Here is a 9,077-nt window from a genome sequence, read left to right as displayed (position 1 = left end):
CCTCTATTTACAGCTGAACACCTGCCCCACCCCCTTTCATAACATCAGAGATGGGCAGGATGGCTACAAGTCTTTTTTTGAATCTCAGTCTGGAAATGCTTCAGATACAATCAGGGCCGTTATGGGGGGGGGGCAGGGGGGAGTGTTGTCCCGGGCCCGGAGGGTTTTAGGTCTTAAGGGGGGCTGTGCTGCACTAAAGCTGGCCATAGACACAAAGATCCGATCGTACGAATCAAGGATAAGTACGATTTTCAGACCGTGTGTGGAGAGTTCCGATATTTTTCATCCCATGGAGATTGGTCGTTTGGTCGATCGGACAGGTTAAAAGATTTCAGTCAGCTGCCGATAATATCTCTGCATGTATTGCCAATCGGACGATTTTCAGTGGGAGAATGTCACCAGCTTTGTCGGCTGATCTGTTCTTTTACTACAGTTTCTGTGAAAGTTGTGGACAAAACAGGCTCAAAACCGCAGAATCTTTGCTGCAAGGTTTATTAAACACAACATGTTTCGAGCATTGTGGCTCTTTGTCAAGTGTTCACAGGTGCACATCGTACAAAAACTTTAAATACATTAAACTCCTCCCCTCCACCGTCATTGGTAGATAAATTAACTTCACCCAATAGTTAAAAAAAATGGTTAAAAGACAAGGTCATCAGAGGTTACTACCTCGGGGGGTTTTTTCGCCTAACCTCCATCAATCCAATCCTTTTTGTGTCAAATTGGTGTTCCCTCCATCTGTGCCCAGTGCCTAGTTTTCAAAAGAATGAAATTACCATTAACCTGCATATCTCAACATTGGCACAATACGTAAAGGCAAGATTTATCCCTAGAGGACTAAGGGTTAACCTACAGCCAAACCTGTGTGCAGATGATTCAGTGTTAACCAAACGCTGGGAAGAAATATGCAATAAGTGCAGTCTAGATTTGATGGTCCTGACAATTGAGCGTCTTCAGGAGAAAGTGAAAAGCGTCCGCCTAAAGATTGCAGACCTGAAAGAAAAGGTGACTGCTAAGGAGGGAACAGAAGTAACAAAGAACATCCTGGCCGAACACGCTGACCTCCTGCTGCGACATCGAGAAAAGCTAGTGGAGAGGAAGCAGCGTAAGTTCGAGCGCGACGCCAAGGACTTCAGGGAAAACCGCGTCTACACGTGGCGAGAGGAGCGGAGAAGGCAGCGGTTCTATCAAGACGGCGAGGAGACCGTGAGCCAGACCGACCTGCCGGACCCCTACCCAGACAGAGCTCAGCCGGTATATCGATACGGCGCGAGGAACACTAATAGAAGGAGGGGACGCGAATACACGGCTTACCATCCACGCTACACTAGGGAGCGTTCGTCAGACAGCAGCAGGAGCAGCACTTCCACGCCTTCCACCAGCAGCACGAGTAACCCCAGTAGCAATTACAGCGTGCCTTTTTTAGGAGGAACACACGAGCAGCAACAAAGAAGAAATCCAAGGGAACCTATCCAAAGGGAGCAGTATCCGAGCAGGAAAAGGAGATAAAGGTAAAAAACAGTATACTTAATATCTCGTCTTATACTCTTACTCCTGCTGAAGAAAAAGTTCTGAATAAAGGACTAGGCTTTGTTCCTACATACCAGGTTGATTTCATCGCCTGGGAAATTGACTTTCAAAAATTTATAAGGAATTTGAAGATTAAAATGTGTTTCCCTAAGATAGAGTCAGGATTAGACCCTAGTAGAAATGCAACTGATACATGTCCGTTTAAAAAGATAAGTAGTTTTGTACCTATGGTTAATAACGATGCCTTAAGTGCTTTTGAATATGTGGTCACCTCAGAGGTTAAAAAAGAGTTTGAAACCTTACACACAGGGAAACATAATTTATCCTTCAACGAAAGAGCGGCCTTGCAAAAACTTAAAAGTAATGAACAAATTGTAATTAAAAAAGCTGACAAAGGAGGCGCCACAGTAGTGATGGATAAATGTATGTATGAAAAAGAGGTGATGAGGCAGTTGGAGACCCCAGGGAATTATTTGAAAATCCCCAGAGATCCTACCCAAGATATAAAAAAAGAAATAATGTATATGGTAAATGATGCATTGGTAAATGGCACAATTAGTAAAAAAACAGCAGATTTTTTAGTAACAGACCATCCTAGAGTCCCAGTTTTATACTTGTTGCCAAAGGTACATAAATCTGTGGAGAATCCACCAGGTCGCCCTATTGTATCTGGAATAGGTTCAGTTTTAGAACCATTGAGTATATATGTTGATTTTTACTTGCAGCCATTGATTAAACAATTACCTAACTGTCTGAAGGACACAAGGGAATTATTAAGGAAAATTAATACATTAGAAGGGGTGAATGAAAACTGCACCTTATGTAGCATTGACATAGAAAGTCTGTATACGTCTATTCCACAGGAGGAAGGTATAAGGTGTATAGAAGAGTACTTACTAGAAACTAACCTGCCAAATAACCTGATATATTTTCTGCTAGATTGCCTTACTATGGTTCTGAAAAAGAATTACTTTAGGTTTAAGGGGGAGTACTATTGGCAGACCCAGGGGACATCGATGGGTGCGGCGGTTGCTCCAGCGTTTGCCAATTTATTTGTACACCATCTCGAAAATAAATTCTTTTTGCAGCATAGATATAAAAAACACATTGTAACATACCAAAGATATGTGGATGATATCCTGGTAGTTTGGGAAGGAGACATAGAAAAATTCCTCACCATGGTGGAAGAAGCAAATCAAAGCCACCCCACAATTAAGTTTACTAAAGAGGTGGCAGTAAAATCCCTTAACTTCTTAGATGTCCAATTAACGTTAAAGAACGATAAAATCTGCACAGATCTGTATAGGAAAAGCACAGACCGTAATAATCTCTTGAATGCATCAAGTTTCCACAATCCTAAATGCATTAATGCCATACCAAAAGGCCAATTTATGCGAGCCAGGAGAATTGCTTCAGAGGAAGACGGGTACCAGACAGCCGCAGGGGAATTGATTAAACGCTTCACAGAGAAAGGGTATAAGAGAGAAAGATTGACCTATGTTGCAAAAGAGGTGGAAAAAATACCTAGAGAAACATTATTAACTGAGAACCAAATTAAAAAGGAAAATAGTAGAATCCCTTTGGTGAGCCTTTACAGTAGACATAGCAAGAAAGTGGAGAAAATCGTTAAGAAATTTTGGCCTATTTTACAGAACGACAAAACCCTAAGTAAAACCACCACAGATATACCACTATTCTGTTATAAACGAGGCCATACAGTCAGAGATATACTTTGCCCTGCAGAACCAAAAATAAGCAGAATGCGGAAACTGTTTAAAGGTAAACCCATTAAAGGCACCTTTCCTTGTCTAAGCTGTGTATGTTGCCCATCCATTATAAAAGGGGATAAAGTACAACACCCGACAAAGGGAAGTAACATCCAGCTACACAGTTATGCAACGTGTGAATCGGAACATGTGGTCTACATGTTAAAATGCCCGTGTGGCATAGTATACGTGGGACAAACAAGTCGCAAGGTTAAAGAGAGGATAAAGGAGCATAAAGGAGACATCCGTAACTTTAAAAATGGTACGGCAAATGACACCCCTGTTTCACGTCACTTTAACATAAATAAACATCATGTGTCCCAGCTAAAATGGTTGGTGTTAGAGGTGGTAGAGCCACCTCAAAGAGGAGGTGATGTTAAAAAACTATTATTACAGAGGGAAGCAGTTTGGATAAAGAAACTGAACAGTTTAGCCCCAGCAGGTATGAATGACCAATGGAGTGTGGCAAGTTTTCTGTAAGTTTTGTAGCCCAAATGTGTATACTATGTTGCTATCCCTGTGTACTAATATAACTTTGTATCCATTCTAGAGATATGCGGCTGCCCTTAGGTACAGAGTAGAATAGAAACAAGATTCGACAGTCACAACACTACAGAGTGGTAAGAGAAACTGGGCAGTGTCGCTATAGAGGCAGGTAAATTAAATTGAAAACAAAATATTAAATATTATGTATTTTTGCTCAGATTACAGTATACAAAATGAATGATCACATATGTGAATACTTGAAGCAATTTTGGACTCTTTCTTGTAGGCTGTATTGCAGTACAAGGGGGTAAAGTGTAACAACCTGGATTTTAATTGGACACTTTAATATGGACTCTTAATAATGGACACTGGGCACAGATGGAGGGAACACCAATTTGACACAAAAAGGATTGGATTGATGGAGGTTAGGCGAAAAAAAACCCCAAGGCAGTAACCTCTGATGACCTTGTCTTTTAACCATTTTTTAAACTATTGGGTGAAGTTAATTTATCTACCAATGACGGTGGAGGGGAGGAGTTTAATGTATTTAAAGTTTTTGTACGATGTGCACCTGTGAACACTTGACAAAGAGCCACAATGCTCGAAACATGTTGTGTTTAATAAACCTTGCAGCAAAGATTCTGCGGTTTTGAGCCTGTTTTGTCCACAACTTTCACAGAAACTGCAGACATTTGGCTTCTAAGAGGGACAGAAGCAGTGGCACAGGCAGGTAATTGGTGTAATTGGTATCAACCCACTTTATTTCAACTGTTCTTTTACTACTTTATTTGATCGGAATGGTTAGTGGCAGGTCGGGAGATGGGGAATTCTCAAATGATCGGATCTTTGCGTTGATGGCCAGCTTTACTTGATTAGCCGGCCCCCCTGCTGTCACAGATCTGCCGTCTTCGGAAGGGAGGGCAGGAGCACAGATGACTGCATTTTTTGAAGGCCCTTCTGGGTAATTCTGGGTACTTAAGTGTGACATGGGGGTAGTCTCTAAAATATACCCTGAAAAGTTTCCCCTCTTTCTCTGGACTATGAAGTTAACAAGAAACCCTACCCGTGGATTCCAGCATGGACCAATGGACACTATGCAAGGGGAGGGGTTTACCACAGACTTGAGCTATTTGTATCCTTTTGTACTTGTGCTGTGCACACTTAATAAAGGGCTTGTGGCCTGAAACATGAAGTGGCACAAAACTAATAAATTTAATTGCAGCAAAGCTCTGCTTTTGAGGCTTTCTTCACCTATTTTGGTTATTTACTACAAGATGTGTGGGGAGGACAGGAACACGTGGTGGAGTCAAGTCATTTTTTCAGCCAAAATTGGAACACTGGATACCTTCACTTAGTACAATGACTGCATTTTGTCCATTCTCTTCCCTGATTGGTCACAAAAGTTTAAGTCCCCAACTGGACATTAAGAAGACACCTAGGGATTCACTCTCTGCTTTTTAACGCGACTGCCCCCCCCTGGGAAGTTTTATTCCCTAATACCCCCCCATCACCAATGGTGAAGTTCAGACTGGAACAGGTGAGACATTTTATAATATCCCGATGCCTTCATCTCACAGCCAATGAGACTCCTACAAAGGTAGAAAATCTTTGGGAATCGAAAGACGCTCCACACAGGACGATTTCTTATCTATATAAATGCATTCTAGATATTAAAAACCCACCGAGGGATGTATTCAAACTTAAATGGGAAGAAGAGCTAGGAGTTAGGATAGAGGGGACTGATTGGGAAAAGATTATTCGTTTAGTGCACTCAACCTCGACCTGCTGCAAGATTCAGGAGCTCAATTACAAACTGTTAAGTAGATGGTATAGAACTCCAGCTAAATTGTCCAAGATATATAAAACACTTCCGCCAACGTGTTGGAGATGTAACGTGGGGGTTGGGAATCTGTCTCTCATCTTTTGGGGATGCCCAGGATTAACAGACTATTGGTCTCAGATAAGAGATATCATTAAAGAGATCACAGATGTGGAAATCCCAAATGCTCCCTTGGAATTAGTTCTTCCCCACACTCCCAATTCAATTAGGGCATATCGCAAATCTCTTGTACCAATTTTGCTAGATACAGCTAAACTACTTATTCCCATAAATTGAAACAGCGCACACACCCAAGATTGCTGGATTGGATACGAAAGTTTACAGAGATCGAGAGATTTGAAAGTTATAAGGCATCAACCACACAAGAAATAGAGACATACAATCAGAAATAGTTTTATTGGGTACAGTTTAAAGATACAGATAAGTATAAAACGATGATGCAGATTTAGGTAAACGTGACACTGGAAGTTTATATGGGGAGGGGATATATTTCCTGATTGGGCCTGACACTCACAGGAAGACATAGATTCAGGGATTTTGGGACAGATCGATTTCCTTGCAATAGCCCGAGATCATAAAAAAACAGAAAGAAACAGCAGCGATCAAAGACAAGTTAAAAGAGCTATATACAGATATGGCTTTATTTGAACGATCGCTAGGGCACATCCATTCACAGACTGAGAAACATAAAAGTGACTTACTAGGGTGAAAACTTCGTAAATTTGAAAGGGATACCCATGACTATGCCGCAGGGAGAGTCTATGCCTGGAAAGAAGGGTCCCCGAGGCAGCAACGCGCGCAGGAGTTTGGACTGCCGGGATGCCGTAGACCACGTGACTCCTGGAGAGAGCGGCGCCATACTGGTCCATCGCAGTGGAGCTCCGGAGGCATCGATTCAGAAGGGGTGCTATACAGCGACGTCGAAGAGTTCCCCCAACGCCAGCAACCTTTTTCCAGTCGGGAATGGCAGGGGAGAGATGCTGGGGGTGGAGAATACAGGAACCGCACCACCGATCGCGGCACCGTAGGAGGCCCCGGTGCAGATGGCAATACACAACGGAAATCCCAGAGGAAGCAGGCTCCTCGACAATTCTACTGACCCTAGGACAGACTGTACCTCTACAAAAGGCAACAGGTACTTTGAACAATGATACCAATGCGGATGGCTTAATCATAAACCTCTCAGACTATAATATAACTGCCAAAGAGAGGGATGTGATTAATAAAGGTTTGGGGTGTATACCCACATACAAGACTAATTTGTTTGAATGGAAAACAGACTTTTTCAAGTTCATAAGGAGACAAATTAAAAATTCATTTTGATAACTGCAAAGCTACAAAGTTAATTAAAACTGATGATTGCTTGGCAAAGTTTAAACCTAAAAATGATTTTGTACCTGATGTAAATAATGATGCTTTAACACTGTTTGAGGGTGTAGTTCTACATGAGGTTGGGAAAATCTGGAACCCCGAAACTGATAAGAAATATAATAACATAACAGCAGCTGAACGAAAGGCTCTACGTAATTTGGAAAACAACGCTAACATCATAGTTAAAAAAGCAGATAAAGGGGGAGGCATTGTTATTTTAAACAGATGTGATTACATTAAGGAGGCTTTGAGACAATTAAACAATACAGACCATTACGAAATTTTACACTCAGATCCCACATGGTCAATTAAGAAACAAAGAGATGATGTAATTACAAGTGCATTTGAATCTGGCATTATTACAAAAAATAACAAAGAGTTTCTTATACCCCCACACCCTCGTGTACCGTTTTGTACTTACTACCAAAAATACACAAAAGCCTAGTAAATCCCAAAGGTAGACCGATTGTATCGGCATGGGTTCCATATTACAACCACTATCCAAATTTGTTGACGCGTTCTTATAGGAAATTGTAATAAACATACCCGAATGCCTAAGGGATACTACAGACTTTTTATTTAGATTAAAAGAATTCACAAAAGTGGGAAAAGACTGGATTTTATGTAGTATAGATGTACAATCCCTATATACCTCAATCCCACACATAGAAGGTATACACTATATTGAAGAAGCACTGTTGGCCACTAAAATGCCTCATAATCTAATATACTTTCTGCTAGAGTTACTTTCCATAGTATTGAAGAAAAATTACTTCCGGTTTGATAACACTTATTATATTCAAACATAAGGTACAGCTATGGGAAGTAACCTAGCTCCTAGTTATGCTAATATATTCATGCATTATTTTGAGCAGAATATAATACTGTGCTTGTAGTAAAGCTCTTTATTTATTACAGGAAATGAACATTTGCAACATTGAATATACTGATTGATTGTAACAGGTAGGAAAGATTTGCAACAATGTTTATATAGATACTATTGTAACAATTGCCTCAAGTGTCTTGTATTTCTGGAGTAGGCCCCTGGAGGGCAGTACTGCACTTAATGTAATTGATGATGTCTGGCCACATTGTGGAACTGACAGTCTTGTTGGTGTTTCCTTGTGTTTAAATGTTGGGCTATTGGGGTATGTACACTGTGAACACTGGCACCTGAGGAAGGATCAGATAGATCCGAAACATGTAGTGCTAGCGAATAAACAATCACTTGTTTGATGATATTGGTTCTCCAGAGTGGTTGATTTGGATTTATGAAGACAAGGAGAAGTGGCGGCTCCTATGCTCTGTTTGAGGAACCTGACACAGTGAGGACAAAAAGAGAGTCCTTTACCTACACCTGATTGATCTATTCAGATATATTATGGATTCTATACATGGATGCGGTCAAGTGGGAGCTGACCTCTCTCGTCTGGAGGACCCAATGAAATTAGCCACTGTTACAGGGTAGGTGCATCATGATTACTGTTAACACTGTACAGTTAATAATGTCTATGTATGCATTGGCACAGCGGAGCTAGCTTGGCGGTTTTGAGACACCCATTCGCGAGATATCATGTGTGAGAGATTTCTATGTTTGCTAGAAGATTTTCTCATCTTTTCTTTCTCCCCTTTCTTCTGTAGTGGATTCATTAGATCTACACCTGTGGTTTTCATTACACTCAGAGAGGAAATGTTGCTTCTTTTATGACACTGTGATATCACATAGATTCTCTGAAGTGTAAAACTTTTCTTTTCTGTATTCTTTTGAAATTTTAAATAAATCAGAATTTAAAAAAAACCAACAAAAGTCCCGGTTGAGCTTCTCAGAGCTTTCCCCTCCAGCTCATCCAATCCTCATGCGGCTTGACCAGGACTTAAAATTCTGACTGTGAATAAGGGAAGAGATTACCGTTACTAGACAGAAGATGCAGCCCCTTGTGCTCCCCCCTCCCTTCTGAAGTTGGCAGCTTTGACAGCAGGGGGGCCCTGCTAATGAAGTAAGTGCAACATGGAAGGGCCCCCGTAATTTAACATAGTGGTCCCTGTTATTGTATGGGGGGAACCCTGGCCACCAATTTTTTTTT

Source organism: Xenopus laevis, chromosome 4L (genome assembly GCF_017654675.1).
Source record: "Xenopus laevis strain J_2021 chromosome 4L, Xenopus_laevis_v10.1, whole genome shotgun sequence".
NCBI classification, from domain to species: Eukaryota; Metazoa; Chordata; class Amphibia; order Anura; family Pipidae; genus Xenopus; species Xenopus laevis.
The sequence above is the reverse complement of the archived record's forward strand: the minus strand, read 5'-3'. Positions refer to the sequence as shown.